This window comes from Conger conger, chromosome 11 (genome assembly GCF_963514075.1).
Source record: "Conger conger chromosome 11, fConCon1.1, whole genome shotgun sequence".
Lineage (NCBI taxonomy): Eukaryota > Metazoa > Chordata > Actinopteri > Anguilliformes > Congridae > Conger > Conger conger.
Genome location: NC_083770.1, coordinates 38,284,761 through 38,311,482, shown reverse-complemented (window position 1 = coordinate 38,311,482; position 26,722 = coordinate 38,284,761). Strand labels below are relative to the sequence as shown.

Sequence of the window (26,722 nt, the reverse complement as noted above, 5' to 3'; positions counted from 1 at the left end):
CCAGACTGTCTGGGGACCAACCGCTCAACTCAAAATGGCGGAATAAAGGAGCGCAATCACAACATTCAAGATGAATTATTTTTGTGTAAACCCCCGTGACGGTTGACAGATATATTTTAATCTATTGCGAAATGGCACATTATGACCACAGCAGCAATAACGTGTGGGATTCTTTGGCATGCAAACTTTCTTCATAGAGTACTTTGTGAGAGAAAAGGTCAGAAGGGTTTATGGTCTTTGGCTGTATTATGTAGTAATAAAAGCTATTAATACCCTGTGCGGATAAAAGGCTTGTTTGTATGATGCAAGCATTTCAATGAGAACAACAGGAACCTTTGAAGTGGACTTTTAGATCAGACCGGCTTGACGTGCTAACAGAACCTGTACTCAGTATTGATTGTTTTCTGACTGAATGTGGTAAAGAGTGCTTGAGAGCTCTAATGTGCCAGTTAACGTCATACGTTAATGTCCTCTCAAGCTGGCACATAATCACTGCACGTTTGCTTGCACGGCCTTTCCCACACAACCTCTATGAAGCGGCAGCTGAAACAAAATGGCCGCCTCACTTCAGTTTCCATTCTTAAGCAGTATTGAGCAGGTCAGACTGTATAATGAGCTGGCTCCTTTTTTACTCAGTACGTTGACAGAGTCCCCCCCCCCACCAGAATGCAGTATTACAAGCTTGTCTCCTCTCTCGACGTCGAAGATGAGTATCTTTTAATCTCGGGCAAATGAAGAGACGGTGAAAGTTCAGCTCCGACGGCACGAGTGGAATTGAAACGTGGTCTGGTCTGGGTCCCGCTCGGTGACAGACGGTCACAATGCCAAGTGGACGCACACCTGGACCGAGCAATTAATGCAAATGAACCTGCCATGTAATTCTGTGCCCTCTGCTACTGAGCCCTGCAGACACCAGCCTCATTATCCCCGTTTGAGTGTTCCTGGGGGGCAGGATGGGGGGGTGTCTGTGTGAAGCGATAGACTGCCTCTTCTGTCGCTTGGATCTGCTGAACAATTATGCAGGTATGGATAAAGTGACAAATTGCAGAATACAAACAATTGTTTTTTGTTTTTTTTCTTACTTCATAATACAGTTATGGCGTGTGTCTCTAACTGCTGAGCATGCTGGTTTGAAGCTGCATTGGCTTCTTATTCTTGTTTTACTGCATCCATCAGAGAGAGATGCAGAAGAATTAGTCTGCCTGGAAGAGTGATTCATGAATGGAAATAAGTCATGTGACAGAGAGATGAAGTGGTATATGCATATCCGTGTATTGGAGAAAATAAACTCAAGAGATGCCTGATGGGGCCTGTAGTGGCAAGAACCCCACTACAGGCTGGTGGTTCAAGAACCGGTGTAGCCATGATAAGATCCGCACAGCTGTTGGGCCCTTGAGCAAGTCCCTTCACCACAATGCTGCAGGAGGGATTGTCCTCTGCTTAATCCAATCAACTGTAAGTCTCTCTGGATAAAAGCGTTGTTCTCTTCGGGTGCGAGAGGAGGGAGAGAAAGAGTGGAGAGAGAGAGAGAGAGAGGGAGGGGAGAGGGAGAGAGAGTAGAGAGAGAGAGGGACCGAGGGACAGAGAGAGAGAGGGAGAGCGAGAGAGTGGAAAGAGAGTGGAGAGAGAGGGAGAGAGAGTGGAGAGAGAGAGAGAGAGAGAGAGAATGAGGGAGAGAGGGAGAGAGAGAATGAGGGAGAGAGAGTGGAGAGAGAGTGGAGAGAGAGGGAGAGAGAGTTGAGAGAGAGAGAGAATGAGGGAGAGAGGGAGAGAGAGAGTAGAGAGAGAGAGGGAGAGAGAGTGGAGAGAGAGGGAGAGAGAGTTGAGAGAGAGAGAGAGAGAGAGAGAGAATGAGGAGAGAGGGAGAGAGAGAATGAGGGAGAGGGACAGAGAGGGAGAGGGACAGAGAGAGAGAGGGAGAGAGAGAGTGGAGAGAGTGGAGAGAGAGGAGAGAGAGTTGAGAGAGAGAGAATGAGGGAGAGAGAGAGTAGAGAGAGAGGGAGAGAGAGAGGGAGAGAGAGGGAGAGAGAGTTGAGAGGGAGAGGGAGAGAGAGTTGAGAGAGAGGGAGAGAGAGTTGAGAGAGAGAGAGGGAGAGAGAGTTGAGAGGGAGAGAGAGAGAGAGAGAGAGAGAGGTCAGTTGAGGGCAGCGGGTCACGCTCGGTAACACCGAGGTCGGCTCGTCTTCCAGGGCGATGGTGAAACCTCACCCGCCCAATGACGCGATTCCCTCGATAACGGTCCGGGTTCGAGTGACGGAGCGCTGGGACATTGGCAAGGACGAGGCTTCAGCCTCACGCAACCCCCCCCCCACACACCCCTTCCTCCGTTTCGGCAGGGCACTTTCATAGCACAGGTCCCCTCAGCTGCCACTTTAGCGGGAACTCTACATACAACAGGTCATTTCTGACTCCTAAGGGCCAAGAGAGGAATTGCACCGTTCATCCCACCCCTTCTCTGTAAACGCGCTGACATTGAAACGTCATTGGCTGTGGCAATTAGAACCAATTTTCAACCAATGAGCTTGAATTATTGTACAGCTGTACAATGATTTGGTACAGAGTGTTGGAGCCTCAATTGTATATTCTAAACCCGAATTTAAGGACCATAAACACAGGCAGAGGGTGAGTCAACATGTCAGTGAGCCTTTGTCAATGACAGGGAGGGATTTACAATGGTCTTGTAACAATGTTTTAACACAAGTATCTTACCTATTGTACCTTTAATGGGTGTTTATCTTTGTTCTGTAGAGCAGCGATGAATTAGTCATGGAGAGAATGGGAAAAGTTACTCCTGTTACCAACCAGCCCGCAGGAACCCCCCCCCCCCCCCCCCCCCGACAGATCCTGCACCCCACACACACACAGGTACACACACTCACACACCCAAGTCCCTTGTGGACTTACTGAAAAGTGGAGGACACACACCAACATCAAAGAGCTCACAGCTTTGAGCAACAAAGTTCTAGCTGAATCTACAGTGTGCTCCCCTATCCCCCCCCCCCCCCAAACCTCTTCTTCAAGCCTCCTTTCTTCCCCACTCAAAGGGGGAAACAGAGCCGCGGCATTTGAAGGAAAGAGGAATCGAGGAAAAGAGAAAGAGAGGATGGGAAGAAAGGAGGGGCGGGGGGGGGAGGGCTTGGTGGAGGCATCGCACCCAGAAACTGCCAGTTTCTGTCAGATTATAACGCGTCCAACCATTCCGTTTCTCCTCCGCTTGCAGCTACAAATTAGTCCATTAAGCTGTCGGCGGTGGTTCCTTTTCTCCGCGGGGAGAGGGGGGGTGTAGGTGGGGGCCCTCGGAGAATTCCCGTCATAATCCTGCCTCTCGCCGGCTACGAGCGTCAGGGGGAGGGAAGCAGATGTGGAAAGACCTTTCGAGGCGGTTTTCTCCCCCCTCGTAGACACGGAGAGACAAACGCGACAACAAAACAGCTGTAGTTTTTCGACAGCCTGTCCGCGGCGTCTGACGGTCGACAGAAGCTGACAGGGGGGAGGGGGGAGGGGGGGGGGAGGGGGGGCAGCGGTAGGAGACGAAAGTGGAACTCGATTAAACTGAGAGGAAATAGTTTGCGGCTAATTTTGGAATAAGCCCATATGGCTTTTCCAAGGAACCATTCACACTCGAGAGCTTACTCAGACTTTTAATGCTCTCAGCCCACTGGGAGCCCGGACGTGGACGGAGTAAGAAGTGGCAAAGGAACCAGGCGGTCCAACTGGGCTGGGAAATGGGTTTGCGTTTTTCTAAACCGACCTTTCAAACCCTAAAAAGAGTTCTCAGACCTGAAAATGTTTTAAACAAGCGGAGAACTGGGATGTGGGCCAGTACCGGGGGGAGTCCAGTCGAGCCTCGACGTCCAGACTGAACGGAGAGGGAGCTTATGGTCGCCAAACAGAACTCGAGCTGCCGATCGATCGCTAAAGAAGGGGGCGGCGAAGAACGCGGAAAGTGTTCAGAAATAGCGTGGAGGTCATGGCACCCCAAGGGTCACCGTAAGCAGACTGCGGTGTGACTGGACGCACCCCGAGTCTGGAACCTCATTTCAGAGAGAGAAGGCGGCAACAACAACAACAACAGCAGCAACACATTTGTCCTACAGGAATATTGTCTTTTCCACATCATTTTCTCAATGGCAACAGCCCTTCTGCTCTTGCTAGAGTGATTTGGCCTGCCTTCACATGACAAAAGAAACATAAACCTCGGCATTTCAAACCGACACAAATGACGCACTAGTAGAGAATAAAGATTTACACCCACTAAAACAGCGCTCTTGCTGTTAAGCAGCAGTTAGGCACCTCTTTGTAACGCCTGGTGTTTCCAAAACAAGGGAGAACATGAACAACTGGTTGGTTAGCTGGTTGGTTGGCTGGTTAGTTGGTTGGTGGATTGGTTAATTGCGCTCTCTGTCTTGGCCCCGACTGGTCAACTCTTTTGCTGCACCCCCACTGCCCCAGCCTGTGCCTGCCAGTCTGTTCCGGGGCGGGTTCTATTTCTGTATGTGACCCGGAGCAGCTGACGCAGGACCGGGCCCCTGTGATTAATCAGGACGAGGAAAAGGCCTAATGAAATCACGCAGGAATTAAGCTGTTAAGAGCTAAACACTGCCTCTTGCTCTATGGTAATGAGCTTGAAAACCGGGACTTCCCCCTCCGCCCATTACCTCCAAACCCCTTCCAACTCACCCCCCCCCCGCCCCCCCACCAATCTTCCCCTGCTTTCCCGTCGTCCCAAAGCCAACCCGACATCTTTCATCCGGGCATTAAGAAAAGCCACTGAAAGAGACTGGAATCAGGGGGAAAGGGAGGGGGGGAGGATGGATGGATGGATGGATGGAGGAGGAGGGGGGGGGGGTTGCAGACTTAACAAGCGGGGCTCTCACAGATTTAAAGGCGCTGGTAAAGCGTGGGGCCGTGCGTTTGGACGGGGTCCACGGCAACAGCTTGGCCAGCTGAGCAGCCTCGCAGCGGGGTGCCTAATAAGCCCCGCGCAATTTTTCACCCCATATTTTTCCAATAAAAAAGCCGTTAAAAAAAGCGAGCGTGGCCCGCTCCACTCCGCGGCCATCTGGAGGCCCGCTCCCGCTCTGTAATCCAGCCGTCATTAAAACGCCGCCTGCCAGTTCACAGCCCCTTTCTCCCGCTGCAGATGTGGAACGGATTCTTCAGACGCGGCCGGGATCAAAGCGCGCTCTCGACGACGGCAGACAGGAAGACGCACCGCCCAGGGCCACTGGGGTCCCCGGCCGGGGCTACCGCCTACACTTATTTATTTATTTATTAATGCCCGCCCCCCACCAGGGCCCGGGTCCATGGGAAAAGCATGCCTCTCCCGCCTTCTCTCCCTCCTATCATCCTCCCCCTCTACCTCCGTGTCTCTCTCTCTCTCTCTTCCTCCTTCTCTCCCTCCCATCCTCCCTTGATCTCTCATCTCCCTCCGTCTCACTCTCTCACTCTCTCCCTCCCTCCCTCCCTCCCTCTCTCTCCCTCACCCTCACTCCCACTCCCACTCCCACCCTCTCCCTCTCTCTCTCCAGTAACAGTGCTCATTTCAGTGGGTGACTAAGGACGGTCTTAAGAGCTGTGATCTGTGCGATTCCCTGGAGGCCCGTGGTCCCCTGATCCACTTCCCGTGATTTATGTGTCACTCTGTCTTAACGGCTTTTGGGACGCGCTCGTTTTCCTCACCCCGAATAAGTATTCAAATGCTAATGACCGAAAAAGCAGAAAAAAAATATTAATAATACAAATTCACATTTTATGTAATTCTGGCTTTAGTGTTAGTCGGCGGAGAGCTGCGGAGGACGAAATTGAGTTATCTTCTGAAGGCTAAACGAGAGCCGTGTGTCTATGAGGTTTCAGTCCATCCTTTTAGCTGAATTATTTAACGGACTTCTCCGGCGAATCTTCGGCGGACAGTGAAGAAAAAAAAACTGCAAAGAAACAATACCGCTTGTCGGCTGAAGGTGTGCTAAATATTAATGGAGCATAAAAGCTTTTCAATAAAAATTTGTCTGGCACAAAAGAAGAAGGATGACTTGCTGAGGAATGGTGGGTGATGTAACGTTTCATTCACAGATTTAATGTTTACCTGCAGCAGGGAAACTTCTCCAGACTGCAGGCAATCTGGGCTACTGCAATACGAGCTGAGCAGGGAATTTACGGGCTGAACATAATGAAATTATGGACAGGCATTTAGAAAGAGTATTGATCCACTGACTTGAGACCTGCATCTTCATTTTATATATAAAAGTATTTCAAATGTGCAGTAATCTCTACAGGGTGAAAGCTTCAATAAAAGTGGAGAATGTGCACTTAAACCACGCTTGGATTGTTGATTACGAATCTAAAATTGTGGATTACAGCACCAAATAAAGAAAATAAAAAGCATTCATAAAGCACACTGTAGAGTTTTCCCCGGTAGATAAATACACATTGGTTATAGATGGAAATACAGAGACTCATCAAATATCACCCAAAAATTACATTCAAGACAACCTTGGCCTGTCTTATTCCATTTCCCCCCACAGCCGTGTGATAATTAATGCATTTGACTGTCGGGGATGTTACTGAAGCACTAAGCTTCAAAATTCATCCCACTGGCCAAGGAATAAAGACTTTTTTAATCAAGTCAAGCCCTGGACTTGGCGAATCGCGCTGGAACTTCTCTCTTGAAGGAGAACGGTGCCAACAGGAGACAGATTGGGTGTTTTTGCAGCGAAGGCTTACGCGCTAACACAAACCATGTGCTTTAACTTCGCCCAATCAGAGCACACAGCAGCGGCCCATAAAAATCCTGTCACCGTTCGCTAATGAAATGTGTCGGGTTCCCTACAGCACCAAATTTGTGAGAGACAGAGAGAGCGAGAGAGAGAGAGAGACAGACAGAGAGAGAGAGAGAAATCGACAGAAAGAGAGAGACAAAGACAGAGAGAGGGAAAGAGAACATTTCTTCTGAATGTTTACTGGAAAATGGTTGGCGTTTATATAGCGCCTTTATCCAAAGTGCTGTAGAATTGACGCTTCTCATTCACCCACTCATACACACTCACACACCAACGGAGATTGGCTGCTATGCAAGACACCAACCCACTCGTCATGAGCAATTGGGGGTTAGGAGTCTTGCTCAGGGACACTTCGACATGGGATCGAACTGGCAACCCTCCGACTGCCAGATGAATCCTCTTACCGCCTGAGCCAATGTCGTTATTGGAGTTTAGTTGTGCTAAGTTTGTTATGTCTGTGTATGCTTTGGCAATGCAAGTGTACCCTTACCATACCAATAAAGCATATTTGAATTGAATTGAAAGAGAGACAAAGAGAGAGAGAAAGAGAGGAAGACAGAGAGAGAAAGAGAGGAAGACAGAAAGAGAAAGAGAGTGAGGAGTGGGGCCTCTGACAGAACTGATCTTGGTTGATACATTCATTACATTACATTACATTAATGGCATTTGGCAGACGCTCTTATCCAGAGCGATGTACAGTTGATTAGACTAAGCAGGAGACAATCCTCCCCCGGAGCAATGCAGGGTTAAGGGCCTTGCCCAAGGGCCCAACGGCTGTGCGGATCTTATTGTGGCTACACCGGGATTAGAACCACCAACCTTGTGTGTCCCAGTCATTTACATTAACCACTACGCTACAGGCCGCACCCGATACCTCCTGATCTGACAATATCCCAACAACAACCATCCACTGCAGAGGGGACAGAGTTGCGGTTGCCAGCGTACAGAACCCCGTTTTTCGAGGGGGGGCGGGCTGTGAGTTTGTGAGGCGCAGGGGGAGGGGGAGGGGGTGGGGTGGCGAGGCGTGCGGGGTGGGCCCTGGCCTGGAGCCCTCCGCAGCAGGGCTCCACGCGGCGCTGATACTCAGCCGGGGTGTTGATTGGGCGTCCCCGGGCCCTGTGACGTGCGTCAGCCTAGTTTTGGCGCTCTTCCCGCGGTGAACTCTGGCGCATATTCCGCCTGTCAGGACCGTGTGCCACCTCGTCTCAGAGCCGGGCCAGCGCTACCCAACCCCCCCCCCCCCCCGCTGCGCCATCGCCACGGGAACCCCGACTGTAGCAGGTCTGTGCTAATGAAGTAAAATTAATTTAATGGAAGCCCCATACAGCCGATCTGCAGGCCAGTGGGGAGGCGGCTTGCTGCCAGAGAGCCAATCAGAGTGCAGATACCGTCTGCTCTACTGAGAGGAGCGGACAGGTCTGCCACAGACACACACTACGCGCACACACACACACACAAACACACACACATACACGGACGGACACACACACATACATAATTATGTACACAGTCAAAAAAAAAAAACAGTCGGACAAACACACACACACACACACACACACACACACATACACACACACATACACAAAATCGCACTCTGACACAGAGGCACACGTGTAAATAAATATAAACTATGTTAAATGAATTCAGCAGATGCATCCGCATGCCAGACTATTTAAAAACACAGAGTTGCCTCATTGCAGTAAAGGAAGGCAGTATGGGGGGAAGAGAGAGAGAGAGCCCACAGTACACACACACACACACACACAGTACACACACACAGTATATACACACACACACACATACACACACACACACAGACACAGTACACACACACACACACACACACACACACACACAGTACACACACACACAGACACAGTACACACACACACACACACACACCACACACACACACACACACACACAGAGCTCCCATACAGTCCCTCCACCTCATAGGAGCTGAGTAAAACCGAAACCTGGCAACCCAGCGAGCCTGAGTGACAGGCCTCATTAGGGTGTGCTTCCATTTACACCCTCCGACCCGCCCCCCCCTCCCCGCCACCGCACCCCTAAATCCTCATAAAACTTTATGTAGGCCTCTTTGATACAATAATTATTTTTTCCTGTAATCCTTCGAGCCATCCACCTTCACCCCCACCCCCTCGCAGATCAAAGCTGGTACATTCAGACCCCGGCCGCTGGTTTTTACGCTAAGCGAAGGCAGCTGGGCCGGCTGGGTCTGGGCCTGCTTCGAGGCGCTGCGGGTCGCCCTTCTCAGCCCACAAAACACACACCAAAAAACAAAAAACAAGTGCCCACCACATCACACGCTCCACACCGAACCCCTGCGGAAAAGTCGCCTTAAAAGCCCGGTGGCTCCAGCTCTGCCCAGCTCAAAGTTTAGGGTTGACTCGCGTCTGTGGACAGCTGAAAAAGGGCTGTTTGGATTTCCGCTTTTTTCTGGAAAAGATCTATGGCGCTTTGGCAGAGGAGGTGGTGTTTATGGGGGGGTCGGAGGTGGTAAATGGAAGCACACCCTAATGATGCCTGTCACTGAGGCTGGCTGGGCTGCCAGGTTTTGGGTTTACTCAGCTCTCATGCGGTAGAAGGTTTGTCAGGGAGCTCTCTGTGTGTACTGTGGGTTCTCCCCCACCCTCCTCCCCAGCTCTCTGGGTTGCCAGGTTTTAGTTTTAGGGGGATTGAGATGCACACGCAGCACCTGTGGGGGGGGTTAGATGACGGGGGAGTTTCAGAACCCTGGGTTTTAAGGTCCAGCGCATTCATACCAGCGGTTAGGCCGCACAGCCACGGTCAGTTTTGGCCCGGTTATAAAATTACAGCTCTGCGCGAATATGGCAACCGGGCAGGGCATAATAACAACGTTGTCCACTGCCAAGTCAACAGGGCACACGGAACGATTCATCAAATTTGTCAGGGAGTCTTAAAAATAGGCCAAGTTTTCACTGCAGTGCAAACGAGGAACACAAAGGAGAAATTACACGCCGTCGTTACCTAATTACGGGATGATGTGTCTTCCATTAACGCGCGTTTATTTTCTCAAATGATTAAAAAAAAGAAAAAAAGAGAGAGTGAGACGTTTGGTTGTTTTATTTTAGCTCACGCTGTAAAAACAGCAATACGTTAATGTGGAATGTGCCGTTTGGCCCGGCTTCCTTCCCGATTAATAAATGTTTTTAAAACTCGCGAAGCCGCCCATTCCTCGACGTGCACGACATCGCTTTCCTTTCAAACGTCCGGCCGGATGAAAAGAAAAGCTGCTTTTTTCGGGGGGAACATTATACACGGAGGGCGGGACCAGCAATAACAGTGGGAGCTAATGCAAACTGTGTGTGTCACTGACTGCGTCTGCCCTTTCTGGGACGAATGCAGAACCAGGAATTTCTGTATGAAAGAGCCTCATCCCAGACTTGGGATGAATCCCGGGCTTAGAGCTCCGATTCCCAAAACACAAGGAATACCCCTCTGTCTCCAAGCGTGGAAATGTGAAAGTAATTAGGTCCTGCCGATGTTTATTGAATATAAGGCGCTTAAGCATTGTGTTTATAGAGGATCAGAAACACTCAAATCTAGTGCAAAAACATTTTTTTTTTTTTTTTTACAGCAGACATCTGCAAGCAATATGGTCTCAATTTTCTTTTTTTATTACTGAAGTGGAAAAATGTTTATAGTGCTTGGCTCGTTATTCAAACGCAGCCCTTAATAAAAACAATGATCGAGCGAGCATAACGGCCAAGGCGGGGGGGGATAAGTTTGGCTTTAGGGTTCGGCCAGAGATTTCCTTACAGGAATCGGTTTAAAACTGAGTGCCTTTGAGTGCAGTGCGTGTGTGTGCAGGAATGTGTGTGTGTGTGTGTATGTGTGTATATGAGTGCACTTGTTTACCTATCTAACCGTGGTGTCATTACACACCCACAAAGAGGGGACCCACAAAGTGTGTACGTATGTGAATGTATATGTATCAATGTATGCGCGTATGAATGCACTCATGTATGTGTGTGAGCGTGTGTCGGCAGTGTGTGAGTGTGTGTCTGCATATCTGTGAGTGCCTGTGGGTGTATGTGTGAGTGTGTGCGTGTGTGTGCGTGTGTGTGCGTGTATGTGTGTGCGTGTGAGTCTAAGTGTATGTGTGAGTGTGTGTATGTGTGAGTGTGTGTGCGTGTGTGTATGTGTATGTATGTGTGCGCGTGTATGTGTATGTGTGAGTGTGTGTGAGTGAGTGTGTGTGTGTGTGTGTGTATGTGTGTGTGTGTGTGCGCGTGTATGTGTATGTGTGAGTGTGTGTGAGTGAGTGTGTGTGTGTGTGTGTGTATGTGTGTGTGTGTGTGTGTGTGTGTGTGTGTGTGTGTGTGTGCGCGTGTGAGTGTGTGTGTGCGTGTGAGTGTGTGTGTATGTGTGAGTGTGTGTGTGTGTGTGTGTGTGTGTATGTGTGAGTGTGTGTGAGTGAGTGAGTGTGTGTGTGTGTGTGTGTGTGTGTGTGTGTAAAACACACCCTACGCCCTACGCACTCCCTGACCTGCTCTGTTTTAGCAGGTAGCTGAACTCCACTCTGGGTCAGCTGAGTTGCCAGGCAGCGGTGCTCAAGGGAAGGATCTCTTGCAGAAAATTGTAAAAATGGACAATTTGTAGAAAACTCCACGGGCCATCACGGAGCACTGCTTTAGAGGAGGTAATTTGTGTGGAACAGGGAGGGGAAAACCCCCCCAAAGTGGACGAGCCAAAATGGAAGAAAATATCCACCTCAGCCTTGTGCTTTCCAGACGGGTAATCAATACAACCAGGACTGCGATCACGTGCACTTCTGTGAACCAGTCCTGTGGCCTGAGCTGGCTCCTTCACAGGCCTGCTGTATCATTAGGGGAGAAATATCACGTTTTACAAAACCGTAGAACAGCGAGAGAAAGCGTTTTCCGTTTCCCCTGCCAGCGTTGCCGTTTTCCCGAGAACAAAAGGGACAGTTACCTAATCACGGGCGGCTCGCCCGCCAGGACATGGCCCAGCTCCCCCGGCCCATGCAGCGCTGCCCGTCTGCTGATCACAAAACGCCCTCCTAAACACGCCTTTCAGTCCTGCAATAGGACTTAAGATCTTATCACTGTTCCCTCATAGAAAACATGAGCGTGTGATAGGTTACCGTTCGCTTGACAAGGGAAAATCTCATACTTTCATACTTCACTGTCAAATCTTGAAATGAGTCACGGTGTCTTTCCTTATTAGCAATATGTTTGTCTTATTTAGTAGTTGAAAGTAAAATAAATAAGATTTTAAGTCATAAGACAGGAGAAAAGAATAAAATACTTGATGAGATTAAAGGCCAGTTTATAGTCTAGCGACAGAGCATCAATGCGACAGGCGACATGCGACGGACGTTGCTGGTCGTACAGATGTTTGGTTTATACTCCGGGTGACTCGAGCGTGTTTATATATTTTTGCTAAGGACAACAACCACAGTCTATATCAGCAAGGATTTCAGTCAAGCGACACTCTGGACTATAAATGGGCCTAAACTTGTTTTTTGCAGCTGTTTTCAGAGTGAACTGAGTTTCTGGGCTTTAGAGGAAGTATTTGGTGTTGAGGGGAAGCTCTGGGGGGCTTGTGCTGACACCCGTCTCTCCTGATGAAAATCCGCGGTGACACAAACTTGACGAACACCTTGCGGTGTTGTTAGCGCGGCCCCCTGGGAATTTGGGCCTGGTTGCCGTGGTAGTCGGCACAGCCTTTCCCCTCTGTTTATCAGGATGCCCTCCAAGCCGTGCCTCCGCAGGTTAGAATCATTTGCTGAGCGAATGTCGTCCTATCACTGCTGGTGTCAAACCCAAACCCCCACCCAAACAATCACAAAGCGTGGGATTTCCATCAGAAAAAGACGCAAAACAAAAAGCAAGATGTTCTCAAAGATCTCATGACTCTATGCTTGAGCACTCGCCCAGAATAGATCTCTGTATCAAACCATAAAAACCCCCCGAAAAACACGCAGCACAGGGTTTCCATAACAAAAACAAAACGCAAGACGGGCTCAAAGAACTCCAGGCTCACTGCTTGAGGACTCCCTCCCCACTCCTAGCACATCTGGGCGACAAATGCACACCAGATGTATACAAAAAAACAAGCGACAACAAAGTCAGAGAACAGACAACACGGCAATCAAGCTGGTAAATTAAAGAGGAAAGTGTTTTCAGACCTGCTTAACCGCAACAGAGGCCCCGTCGAGATATCGGCTGATGAAATCTCAGGCCTTAAAGCGGTCTCACGGAAGGAGAGAGAGAGGGAGGGAGGGAGATGGAGAGAGATTGGGAGATTGAGAGTGAGACAGAGAAGGTGAGAAATAGAGAGAGAGAGAGGGTGAGAGATAGACACAGAGAGAGGGAGGGTGAGAGATAGAGACAGAGAGAGGGAGAGAGAGAGGAAGCGACAGAGAGAGAGGGTAAGGGGGAGAGACAGAGAGAGATAGAGAGGGACAGAGAGAGGGTGAGAGATAGAGAGAGATAAAGACAGAGAAAGGGATGGTGAGAGATAGAGACAGAGAGAGGGAGAAAGAGAGGAAGAGACAGATACAGGGCAGGGTGTGTGAGTGAGAGAGAGAGAGGGAGAGATAGACAGAGAGAGGGAGAGAGGAAGAGAGAGGGGGGGAGAGAGACACAGGGTGGGGTGTGTGAGAGAGCGAGAGAGAGAGAGAGAGAGAGACAGAGGGTGGTGTGTGTGAGAGAGAGAGAGAGAGAGACAGAGGGTGGGGTGTGTGAGGGAGGTAGCCTGATGGGACAGAAATGACATCTCCATATTAAAACCTCTGTCGCGCGTGTCAGTTATAATTTCACGGCGGCCGGGGAAGCGGGATTGGACCGGTCCGTGCGGTAGCGTCTCTCCACGACGGGTGTAGGGGAAGATCGGCCTGTAAATTGGTTTTAAATTAAAGGAGGTGGCGGGCTTTCTGCCGCTTCAGCGCAATCCCAGGTGCACTTAATCTAATTTCATTAAGCAGATGAGGACGGATGATCACTTGTGTCCAAACATTAAGCCTGTCTCCCCCCCCCTCTCACCACAAAAACTATTAGGGCCGTCAGCAGGGGCCTGGGGGGGGGGGGGGGGTTATTATTGAAGATGAGGGACAAAGGCAGCAGGAGGAGGAGGAGGAGGGGCAATGCTGTACACTTCTCCCCCCAGAGAGAGAGGGAGAGAGGGAGGAGGGAGAGAAGAAGGGAGAGAATGAGAGGGAGTGAGAGGAGGGGAAAAGGGGAGAGAGACAGAAAAGAAAGATAAGGATGGTGAGCAAGAGGGAGGAGGGTGAGAGAAATAGGGGGGACAAGAGAGAAGATGGAGGGAGATAGAGGAAGGAGAGATAAGAAGAGAGGGAGACAAAGAAAGGAGATGAAGGGAGAGATGTAGAGAGGGAACAAGAGAGAATGAGGGAGAGAGAGATAAAGGGAGATAAAAATATGTGTGGGGGGGGGGGGGGGGGGGTCTGATTTGCATACACACGGCTCACAGCCAGTGCGGTCGCAGATGGATTAAAAAAAAGGCCCTTCCGGAAACATCACCTGGGAGGACGGTACCTGACGAGACAGCGCTGATAAGCTCGAGGAACGGCGAGTCGATGCGATACTCCATTCTCTTCGATAAGGGAGGGGGGAATTAACCTGTCAGTCAAGGCTGCGCGTCGCCCTGTCGGCCGGCGGTAATGGCGGTAATTCCCGCGGGCGGCGGATTGGGTTACTCGCGCGCGGTAAACCCGTCGCCACGCAAATGGAACAGAATGGAGTTAGGCGACCTTTGGCGCCCGACGGCACGGTTATGAATCGCCTGGCAGGCCACCGGACGAACTGAGCGGAGATAAGCACATCAACCAGGAGAGGGGGATGAGAGAGAGGACGAGTGCGAGGGAGGGAGGGGTAAAGAGTGAGTGTGAGAGATGGGGGGGATGGAGGGAGCTATGAGGGACAAAGAGATACAGATTGAATGAAGGAGATGAGAGATGGAAAAAGAAAGAGAGATGATGGAGGAAGAGATAGAGTAAGGAGGGAGAGAGAGAGAGAGAGAAGCACTGGAGGATTGTGGGAAAGGAAAGCGGAGCGGCTGAGCGGTCAGGTGACGGGGGTGTGACAGACACTGGATCACACTTCAGAGGAAGACTCTTGAAAGGGGGGAAGCAGGCCAATCTTCTCGCACTCGGAGAGAGAAAATGACCGCCTATCCACCTGAAGTGCGTAAAACGCAGGCACGAGGAGGAGAGGACACATGTTGCAGAGAGCCGTCGAGCCCGGGCGCCGGAGGGCTCAGCTGCCGAGCGCGGACGCTGGAGGACCCGGCTGGAGGAGGCAGGCCGGTGGCAGACCCACCCAGGGCCGGGAGCCGAGACCTGGCCGGGCGCCTGCCCAACCAGGCCGATCCCGGACCCAAACGCCCCGGCGCTCAGAACACATACATCACATTCTCCTTCACTTACGGCACAATGCTGGAACGTAATCGCATTACACCGCATACTCTAAGAAAATATCTTGGACCTGTTCCTGTTCCGCTGCGGTCAAACAGAAGTCTCTGTCCACGGCAGTGAATTAAGCTTCGGAGCAGACCGGGATCAAATACTTTATGAGATTGTTTTGGATTCAAATGCTTTTCTACGCTTTACTGAGCTTGTCTGGTGTATTGGAACCTATTACATATTCTCAAAAAGTGCAAACCCACCTTTTGGTCCTCTTGGCGGGCTCAACTGCACAAGGCAAGATCAATCGAGCACAGAAAATAATTTGAATCCAAACGATTACGTATCTGACCGAGGACTGGGGGCAGTTGTTTTGGATAATAACTGTAATGTAACGTCTGCTTTGAAGTACAAACGGCAGAGATAACTCATAAAGAATCCCCGATTTCTGAGGCCTGCCAGGCCAATAGCTTATAACGCGATAATTACCAATCCGTTGTGCATTCAATAATGCATTTATTACTGCCGGTCACCACACATTGGACAAACTGCGGACAGCACCAGTGGGAAATTGGGCCGAACGGATACCAACAGGGCTCCTTTGTGCCACTGATTGGATTAGGTAATCCCCTTATGTTATTCCTTAAGACCCAGAATTCCATGACGTGCTGAAACTCTGTTCAAAAGAGGTCACTGTGCATCTTCATTTGAAATCGCGACTTTGAGTATAAATAACACAAAACTACGCTGAACTTCAAAGCTGGTTTGTCATAAAACTCTGGCCGTTTACTGGCGGCACCGATGGGGACTGTGTGTGTGTGTGTGTGTGTGTGTGGCAATACATTTCCGCAGTTAAATTTAAAAAAAAAGATTTTTTCAAGGGCAAAAATTTAATTCCAGGGAATTTAATTGGAAGCCACGTGGAGCATCATATATTATACATATCTGGTCTCCTATTAAATGAGAGATTTTAAGGACATCAGACTGTTGTGCTTTCAATGTCCCGTCCCCCCCCCTTTTTTTGATTCAGTACGGTTTCTTCATATTATGTAGAACATATTATTTTCTATTGACCTATATGTTTAATAAAAACAAGCTCAGATTAGCTCTTTTCCAAGTATTACAAATGTAAGTAGACAGTAACACGTACACATGTACACAAAGCCAACTGTTTTGTTTTGTTTAAATGTGGTTTTTAACTCAGAACTAATTTTCAGCATTACACACCATTAGGGGATATTAGCACATGCAATGGCAAAACACATTTTACCACCTAAAATAAAATTCATGGTTAACCCAAGGAGTGTGCAACTTTTAACGATCTATTAATAGGTTTTTCCATCTTTTTTTTTTGTGCTAACATAAAACCGCCAACGATTCCCTAATGGCCCTTTCAAAGAACATTGAAAGAAGGCAGTTAACCAGCCACGCTCGCGAGTTAATGAATGGAAAAGCTCTGTTAAATCTCCACAGTAAATTTCACGACGGAAGGGGCTCAAATGTGCGTCGAGGTTTATGCGGCGTGGCAGGACTGAAGCTTCCACCTTTTCCCGCCTTTCCTCACGCCGTTGTTAGAGGACCGCTCCGACTCGGAATGCCGACCGCCAGAAAACGCTGCTACGCCGATGCGACACAGGAGGCGGGCCTGTCCGTTAGCGTTCCCCGCCGTTCCGTGCTCTGCAGCGACGAAGCGGTTTTATTTGACTTGAGCGTAAGTGACGCCTGACGGCCACACCTGCACACAGTATCTTAATGTCGGTCATCATCCCAGCCCAGCCCAGCTGTCGTGGGCGGTGGGGTGGCGTTTTAGCCAACGTGAAAAGCCTTCTGGAAAGAAAAGGCTAAAAAGGTATTTTTACAGGCTGCGGTAGCCTTCAGATCAGGGTTTAACGAGGGTACGACTCCACTCGAGTACGGTGTTACAGGGAACAGGTGGTTTGGTCATCTGTGGCAGGAGCGAGGTGTCCGCATCGACAAACCGCAATAAGCTCTGAAGAGGTAAACCAAGGTCCTGACTCTGCAGTCATTAAAGATCCTGTGACACTGATCACTAAGAGTAGGGGGTTCCCCTGTGTCCTGGCTAAATTCCCAACCCTGCCTCTCTCAACCTGCCACCTAGCCATCCCCTGATCAAATTGGCAGAAACATTGCTCTCTCCCTCGGTGAACATTCTGGCCCAAAATGGCTGCCGTTGCATCACCCAAGTGGGTGCTACACACTGGTGGTGGTTCAGACGAGTTCCCCTCATCACTGTAAAGCGCTTCGAGTGTGAGAAAAGTGCAATATGAATGCTATCTATCCGTCTATCTATCTATCTAAAACAACCTTACCTCTCCCTTGTCTCAAGGCCCGGAGACCATCAAATAAAATAAAAACAAATACAATAAAACCAGCCCTGAAAGCCCTCTCAGTGTCATGTCAACCTCCGAAAAGGTTTTCCCGCCGTTTTCCGGTTCAGTGTCGAGATAAAGGCCCGTCCCCCGGCACCGCCGCCTCCCGTTATGCAAATCTCAGCGCTATCGATGTTTTATTTATACGCCGCCAGTCGCAAACATTTCCAGAGAACGGGAAGGCAGGCTTGTGAGAGATAAGGATTCCCGTCACTTTCAGTTCCACTGCGGGGGAACCGACATATCGAATGCCGTCACTGGTAGTGCGAAAAATTCCAGTCTTAGAAACCCCACACTGTAAAGGCCTGGTCCATCCGTTTAATTTAAATTGGTAGCAATCTGTTTGCACCAAATGCAAAATGGCAGGACCGGTTTAGCATAATTCTTAATACATATTCATTCAAGCACTTATGAAGTACTTACCCGTGTCCCTTCCCAGAGTTCAATGCAGCAACACGCTTTGGATATCGTTTTTTTTTTTCCACGACAACAAATCGTGGCTTAAGTTGCAGACGCTTCTAAAATGGGGATTGGAGGCTGACCTTTCCTTGCACACCCTTAAATTCCATATTAGATTTGGCACATCTGTTCTATCTACATCTCTCGCGTCTCCATCTTGCCTCTTTGGGCGAAATGGCAGCAGGATATTATTTGATTCAGATCTTCCCGTAGCTATTTGAGCAAAAAACGGAATAAGTCTAAGTACTGCTCAGATAAAAATTTTGTACAAAGCAACAGCGCCTGCCTTTAACTGATAAGATTTGACTGATTCAGGCAAATTATCGGCACGTGTCTGGAGCCTGGTCTCGGCTTCTGAAAACGCGTGATTGATGTGAATCGACGGGGAGGCACAGAGACTGGCCTTCTCTTTAATGAGTTTGGATTATCTGCTTAAAAATATATCTGCAAATACACCTTAGGACAGGGATCATCAGATCACCAGAACTGCTGGTTTTCCACCCTCCCTTTACCTGGGAGTCAGGTGTGAAGACAGTTTGGGACAATCAGTAGCACTAATTGTTCAGTTAATTACCTATGAGCAATGAAAACCGGGATCGGATTTGGATCAGAGGGTCAGATTTGATGAATTTCAGACAGGCCTTTTAACCATCAAGATGACAGTTAATGACACTTAATACTGCATTCAATCATACAATACTCTGTAGCATTGACTAACATTTTAGAGAAACATTTCTAAAATGATTTTTTGTAGTGGGGAGGAATATCTAAATGACATGTTTTGCGGTTATATATAGGTGGATAGGGTATTATTTTCAAGACTAAAAGGTTTGAGGCATTTGAATATGAAAATTCCTTCAAAAGGTGATTTCCTACATCACCTAGTAAGCTGTAGAGTGCTGTACTCTGTATGAAGTCAGAGAGCCATAACCCCACTGTAAAACTATTTTACAATGACATGAAACCTGTGGAAATGTTTTCTTGTAGGCGCTTGACATTTATAAATCTGGATTTCTGTAAGGGCCACAGACTTGGACTGTGCTTGAGGCGTCAAGCTTCAAATGTCCCAGGGCCTTATTTTAAAGAGCTGACCGAGGGACAGTAAAATACGGTAATGTAAAACACTTCCTCATATAAACCAGGGAGGAGCTCCACCAAGCAATGAGCTGTTGGTAACGGTGGTGACTGGTGGTTATATGGCAGCCTGTAGCGTAGTGGCTAAGGCACTTGACTGGGACGTGGAAGGATGGTTGTTCAAGCCCAGGTCAGCGGAACTGTTGGGCCTTTGAGCAAGGCCATTAACCCCTGCTTAGTCTAATAAACTGAAAGTCGCGTTGGATAAAAGCACCAGCTAAATAACTGTGATGTAATGTAATGTACTTTCTGGCTTTGCTTACAGGATCCATGTCAGAATGACCAAATAGCAGCCTGAAAGGCTCCACCAATCACCATCACTGTTGTTCAGCTTGTTGTCACCAACGTACTCCACGATTGGAGGAGGTTCTCTCTGTATTTTACAAGGTGGCATCGCGATTGCCTTATTCCTACTTTGTCATTCTCAACCGTCCCCAGTGGAAGTGTGGGGGGGGAAAAAGAACTATTTTGAATCTCCACTTAGAAATTCCTGTTAGACACACAGGAAAAATAGAAAAGGTAAAATAGAGACAATATTTCAGAGAACAGCCTCAGGCGCCCTCAAAACGAGTCCCGAATTAACACCAGGCAACACCAGTTAGGATTCAAATGTTTGCGTATGTCGGAGAAGCCACCAGTGTGCACGCATAACCTTCTGAGATGTTTTTTTTTTTTTTTTGGTTTTTCCCCTGCTGGTTTCGTTCTCTATAAAATGCAAATGTTCAACAACAGTGGCACTACAAACATCTGTCTGTTACCCCCGCCGCGTCTTCACACCGGTAGCAGGGTTTTTTTTTTTGTGTTCATGTTACAGAAACTCGGAATTGATATTCGCGAGCTCTCACGGTACATGTGGCAGTAGAAATAAACAGATAAAAAAAGTGTCTTACCTTGTCATCGATGTCACTCTCGCTGTCACACTGCAACGAAGAGAGACGGGGAAAACACAAGGAATTATTCATTTGGCCCTCTCATTACCAGTACAGATGTTATTTTTATACAAATCTTCTGCTTCAGTGACAGCTCTGGAGACAAACGGGGGGGGAATATGACGGCGAGAAGGTGTTGTGTTTGTGAAGGCTGTCACAGCTCAAAAGCGCTCCACCAGACGACTCCGCGCCAAATTTCTGGGGAATTTTTATTTATTTCTTTCTTTCTTTCTTTTTTCACGGTACCTGTAACACTTTACAGTTGCCGGGGGGTTCAAAAAAAAAAGATGAATATACTGTAAGAATGTCAAATAACAACCCGGAGCGTTTCGGCGCAGTGGGTTTGAAAGAAAGATTTTCATTAAAGCGCCTCGTGATCTTGAATTCATTTGCGTGTGTGATCAGCCTCCGTGCGAGTTTAACACAGCCGGCCTCATCTGCCACTCAGATATACCCAGGGAAAGAACAAACAAACACACACACTGATGGAGGCACACAGGACAACCACAACACCAACACTCAGGTAAGAGGTTACTACCCAACACCGAGGTTAGCAAGAGATCACATCTACCCAACACTCAGGTAAGCAAGAGATCACATCTACCCAACACTCAGGTAAGCAAGAGATCACATCTACCCAACACTGAAGTAAGCAAGAGATCAGACCTGCCCAACGCTCAGGTAAGCAAGAGATCACATCTACCCAACACTCAGGTAAGCAAGAGATCACATCTACCCAACACTCAGGTAAGCAAGAGATCACATCTACCCAACACTGAGGTAAGCAACAGGGCGGATCGAAGTGCATAGGGACCCAGTACCCAGACACGCATTTAACAAGGAAAACGATAGCTGACATCAGCCAATATTAACGAAAGCTAACAGTTTCACGCAAATGTTTTCATGTTTGCCACGTTCAGTAGCATTCTGAAAGTTGGAGCATAGGATGAAGGACTGGCCAAGGGGCAAAAGGAGACAATCACTGTGCTGGGCTGTATGAGTTAAAATAATTAATGCTGTGCTGTGATAATTATTCATGATAAGTGTTATTCAATGTCATCACACACATAAGACTGGGATTGCAGTCTTATCTTGAAATGAGTCAAACTGTCCTCATTGGCAATACTTTTGTCTTACTTTGCAAAAGAAAGTGAGATCAATATGATTTTAAGTCTCGATATAAGACTAACATACCAGTTTTTGTTTTTGTTTTTTCAGTGTACACCAATCTGCCAACACTTCCACCAAGCTTCTGGTGGTAGCAGAACAACCATGAACCCGCCCCTCCCCCAAGAATCCACCGCCCCCACCCCTCAACACACCCCCCACCCCCTCAAAACGCCCCCCACCCCCTCAACACGCCCCCCACTCCTCAACACGCCCCTCACCCCTCAACACGCCCCCCAGGCACAAATCCCTGTTTCCGCTCCAGTCAGGCCAGTCACTGGATGTTTTAAGTGGTTAAACTGAAACACTTCAGAGTGATATGCTCCAGTTATCATTGAGCCGAGATGTTTATGGGTGGGTTCTGCGCGCGCGCGTGTGTGTGTGTGTGTGTGTGTGTGTGTGTGTGTGTGTGTGTGTGTGTGTGTGTGTGTGTGTGTGTGTGTGTGAGTCAAAGCCTCAGAGATGAACCGTGTTGAAAGCACTAATAAACACAGACCCCCCCCCTTCTCTCTCTCCCTCCCTCTCTTCTCACCCCACACCTCCTCCTGCCGTTTCTCCTGCACTTAAGAGTTGTGCGTCCGCATTAATATTTCATGACGGCCCATTATCCCGTGGTCTTTTAACCGGCCTCCGCTGAACAACAAGCGTCCGATCCACTTGCGCAAATGGACTGCTAATTAGCCATCACACAAACGGAGATCGCCACAGCCGCGCGTTTTGCACTTTAAAGAAAAAGAGCGTTTTTCGGCGCTCACGCCCTCAAACAGGGGCCTTATGGGTCACGTGCGCTCCTGTAACCCGCCCCCGCCCCCGCCTCCCCCACCCACTCTGCAAATGCCACTTCCCCGCTTTCTTTTTACTCTGTGTTTGGAAGAAAAAAAAAAAACGCGGTGGGGTAACGACATTCCCCCCTTTTCTCCCTATTAAAACAAAATTGGATTTCACTTTCGGAAAAACAGGAGTGGACCGGTCAGCATTCCCGGACCTCACAGCGGGGGGGGGGGGACAACAAAAAAAAAGGAATTGAAGCGAACAGGAGTAGAATGGTTTGAAAAACTGCCTTCAATCTGTCAATTAAGTTTCTGTGGCAACATTTTTAAGTGGCTCCCGTAGTTTTGTGCGACGCCCTTTCAGCCTCCCAGCACAAAGGGGGCGAGGGGTCAGGGGAGGTACGGTACGCCCTTTTGTGAGTGCGTGGTGGGTCCCGGCGGGTAATTAAGAAAAGGGACGCAATCACCACCAGGGCCCAGCGGACCGCGGCTCTTTAGAGGAGAAAAGCCCCCCTCGATCCCCCCTCAATCTCCCCTTTCTGAGCCTGAATAGAGGGGTAAAGGAGGGAGCCCTCTCTATCACAGGGCCATGTTAAGTCAAGAGACTTAGTTCTGTGGCGGTGCTGTCTTTTGTCTCCCAGTGTGTCTTTGTGTGTCCGTGTGTGTGTGTGTGTGTGTGTGTGTGTGTGTGTGTGTGTGTGAGAGAGTGTGTGTGAGACAGTGTGTGTGTGTGTCAGTGAGCGCATACGTGTGTGTGTGAGTGTGTGATCGTGTATGTGAGTGAGTGCATGTGCGTGTGTGTGTGTGTGTGTGTGTGTGTGTGTGTGTGTGTGTGTGAGTGTGAGTGTATATGCTCAGGGTGGGATTGGTTCTGCACACAAACACAACGTTAGACTCGAGTGCCCAACCGCCCACGTACAGCGGATGCAGTGTGAAAAGAAACAAAGACATCCAAACGAGAGAAAGGGGAGAGGGGGAGAGGGGGAGAGGGAGAGAGGGAGCGATGGAGAGAGAGAGAGAGAGAGAGAGAGAGAGAGAGATAGAGAGAGAGAGAGAGAGCGCTCTGGGCATCGATCTCCCTTAAAATCATTACATCTCCCTCTTTAAATCATTACATCACCACTATCTATGATATAAGCTGTGCAGAATGTGATACGGAGAGCAGAAAAGAGGCAGAGGAAAGAGAACGAGGAGAGCGAGAGAGAGAGAGACAATCACAAAATGGTTTGTGTGTGTGTGTGTGTGTACAGGATTAACGAAAACATTTGTTTGCACACCATCTTCTAATTCTCCACGGAATGTTTGTTGAGCAAATCCTAATTGCTGGGCTTTACTCATCACAAGACTTCCATTACAGGTGGGGGATGGAGGCAGAAGGACTAGCTTAGCCCCCCGCCAATCAATCTCCCATTCAGCCCAGAGAATTCAAGCACCCCCCTCTTTTTACAAAGCCAGCTTGGGTATAATAAACTCCTCCACGAATAAACAGCCACCTTCCAAGCACAATTTACACCGTTTTCTTCAGGGCGTAGTCAGAGAGAACAAGCCATCACCCTGTTAGCGTAGCGTCTGTCTCTCATTAGCGCCATGCTAACATCTGTGCTGTTATGCTGGCGACTGCCAGCAGTGGCTCCCCTGTCAAGATGGTGGCCAGTACATTCCGCTAATAAAAAAGTAAGAGTCGTAAATTAGTTTAAAAAATAAACTGCCTTGTTCCTAGGGCACATATTCACATTAAATAGAGAGAGAGAGAGAGAGAGAGAGAGAGAGAGAGAGAGAGAGAGAGAATGAGTGAGTGAGAGAGTGAGTGAGTGAGAGAGAGGGGGAGAGAGAGAGAGGGGGAGAGAAAGAGAAAGCAAGAGATACAGAGAGAGAGAGATTCATTATCATGGTTATTATTTTTATTTTATTAATTCATGTTGTATTTATTTATTTGTATAGGTATGTTATTATTATTCTTCAGGATTATTATTATTCGTCTGACATCTATTATTTGATGTACATAGTTGTAACAGTGCTTGTTTATTATTTCATATGTAGCATTGTGTTTATACATTAAATTGGTTTGTAAAGCTTTGGCAACACATGTACTGTGTCAGGTCATGCCAATGAAGCATTTCTGAATTGATAGAGATGATCTAGGAATCAGGTTTGTTGTGTCCATATCCTAACCTTTCCGTAACGAGCTAACCGGCCAAACGGATCCAGATCAGAGGCAGAAATATGCGAAAGGTCTCAAAGTCAGAGAGTCAAGCTTTCAGAACTGATCCCAGATCAGCAGGCGTGCTCTCAGAGGCCTGTGCTCAGTGCTAGCCTGGCTGGCGGGGGATATCCGCCCACATCGCACCGCATGTTTCAGTCCCCCGAATCTCAGCCGTTATTCAGGACGGCGTCAAGCTGGGATGATGGAGGAGCAGGCGGAGGGATCATCCGGCTGGATTTCCAGAAGAACGTTCCGGAAAGACCGCCACTCCGGGAGAGACGAGGAGACGAGGGAAAAACAGCGATATAAAAAAAAGAGGAAGCACAAAGCTACGGGCCATATTTCCCAGAGTTCATAGGGCCATGCCAAATGGGACATGGGGGGGGCGAAGGAATTGGGGAGGGGGCAGAAACGAGGCCCTTGGCAGGTTTGGGACTCCTCGACCCAGGGTAAGATTACAAACAGCTCGTCTTAATCCTGAGGAACCGCTCCACACCGCAGGGGGATGGGGGAGGGAGGAGGGAGGAGGGAGGTGAGGGGTAAACCCCCCCCCCAAAACAACAGGCATCTCATAGGATATTGTTGAACACAGAGAGAACTGCTGTTTGTAAAAGATCCCCAGCCGTCTGGGGACCTCCCACCTGGTGTGGCTCTCACGTCGTGATGTGTCTCTAAAAAAAACTAGCAGACCTAGACAGACCTAAACAGACCTAGCGCCCCGGTATCATCATCTTCCTCAGCGACATCGTTCGCTTTCTGTGCGCCAACAAACAAAATAAAAACTAAAACACAAAAGCGCCTCTCTCCGAGTGATCTCTCCTGGCCTGTGGATGAGTACATGTGTGCCCTCTTCACCAGCAGCTGTGGCTGAGACGACCCGGTTCTCCACTGGACCGAACGTCACAGAACGGTTTCAACATTTTCCCACCTTTCATCACAGCGCCACGCAAGCAGCTATCTACAGCAATGCTGGACACACTGAACACCAACTCCAGGTTCATTAGTGACCCCACCTGGACCACAAGCTGGAACGAGGAAGAGGAGTTGGAGGTTTGGGGGGGGCTGGACTATCGAAGGCAAACGCGACCTATGTTTCCCTTCCCGTTACTCTGGGAGGAGTGGAGACAGGAAGGTCTCAAACCCCACTGAATCAGCGGACACCCACAGACCTGTCAGCGGGACTTTCGCTTTGAATGTGCCTCACAGGCTCCTCACAGCACCACACCACCAGCTTCTGCTGCAGGCTGAGGAGGTCTGATCCCCCGCAGCCACTGAGCACCCAGCATGCAAAGCGTGGGGGTCTCCGTGACACAAAGCCAGGAGAACACCTGGAACGTGACCACAACCTGCAACGCCGCCTGGAACGTGACTAGAGGCTGCAACATCACCAAAAACTGCAACATAACCAAAATCAACAACATGACCAAAGCTTGGAATGTCACCAAAACCTACAACATGGCCACAACCTACAAGGAGACCAAAATCGTCAACATGACCAAAACCTGGAATGTGACCAACACCTGAGACAGACACTTGTCCGAACGGTGGATCAGCTGCACCAGCACACCTGAGACCCAGAATGAGCAGAGAACACCCGGCTCCAACATCCTCACCTACCCCCAGGTGGAGTCTAGGACAAAAACACACAAAGGAGGGGTCCCTCCAATCTTAGCCAGCCTAGCAAGTGCTCTCATTCTCTCTCCCCGTCTTGCTCTCTCTGTCTCTACCTCTCTCTCTCCCTCGCTCCCTCTTTGTGTGATCCCCGCGTGTTTGCTCCAGGGCCTGAGTGCTCAGGGCTCAGTTAGTCATGACGGGTCCGTGTCTTCCGGCGTGTTCCTGTGTACACGCTGCCAGTGGCGTGTCAAGATGGAGAAGCGTGTGAGTCATGAGGGGGGTGCAGGGATGCTGAGGCTGTTCTCATAGCATGGCAAATGAAGGGGGGGTGGGGGGGGGGGTAAATGGTTGGAAGACCTGACAATGGCAAGCTCGCGGCAAAACTAAAACAGCCACACACAAGAAGATGGGGGGAAAAAACGAAATGCCCGCTCACAATGGAGGAGGAGGAGAACGTTCCGGAATATTTCTCCCCAGCTGAAAACATCACGCCAACGATCTCAAACCGCTCCGCCCATAGACGAAACTGCCCGAAACTGCACCGGTCTTGCGCGATGCTCGTTCACACCCCCGAAATACAAGGGCGAGAGGGAGGGCTGAAATCTCATCTGGATTTATCGAAAGGCAGCAGCGAGGTTTTGCCGACTAAGGCCGACCCTTAAGCCTGTGCTTTGATTAAAGCGCAGCGTTTATACAGTGGTTTGACCTCTGACCTTCCCCGCTCGGCCCTCTGGGAAGTCACATGACTGACAGGGGTCAGGTGGTGGCTCAGGGTGGGGGGGGGGGGGGGGGGGGGGGTCTATCGACCCGGGGGTTAGACACGACTGGAGCTGAGGGAGGAGA

The 26,722-nt window shown here is 49.2% G+C and overlaps 1 protein-coding gene across 1 annotated transcript in view; it reads right to left on the bottom strand.

The window, feature by feature from the left end:
- Positions 1 to 26,722, bottom strand: part of fbrsl1 (fibrosin-like 1) — a 185,734-nt gene that overhangs the window by 91,383 nt on the left and 67,629 nt on the right. The window contains exon 2 of the mRNA XM_061259820.1: positions 20,087 to 20,116. The gene's annotated coding sequence lies outside the window, so the exon portion shown is untranslated. The remainder of the gene's footprint in view (positions 1 to 20,086; positions 20,117 to 26,722) is intronic.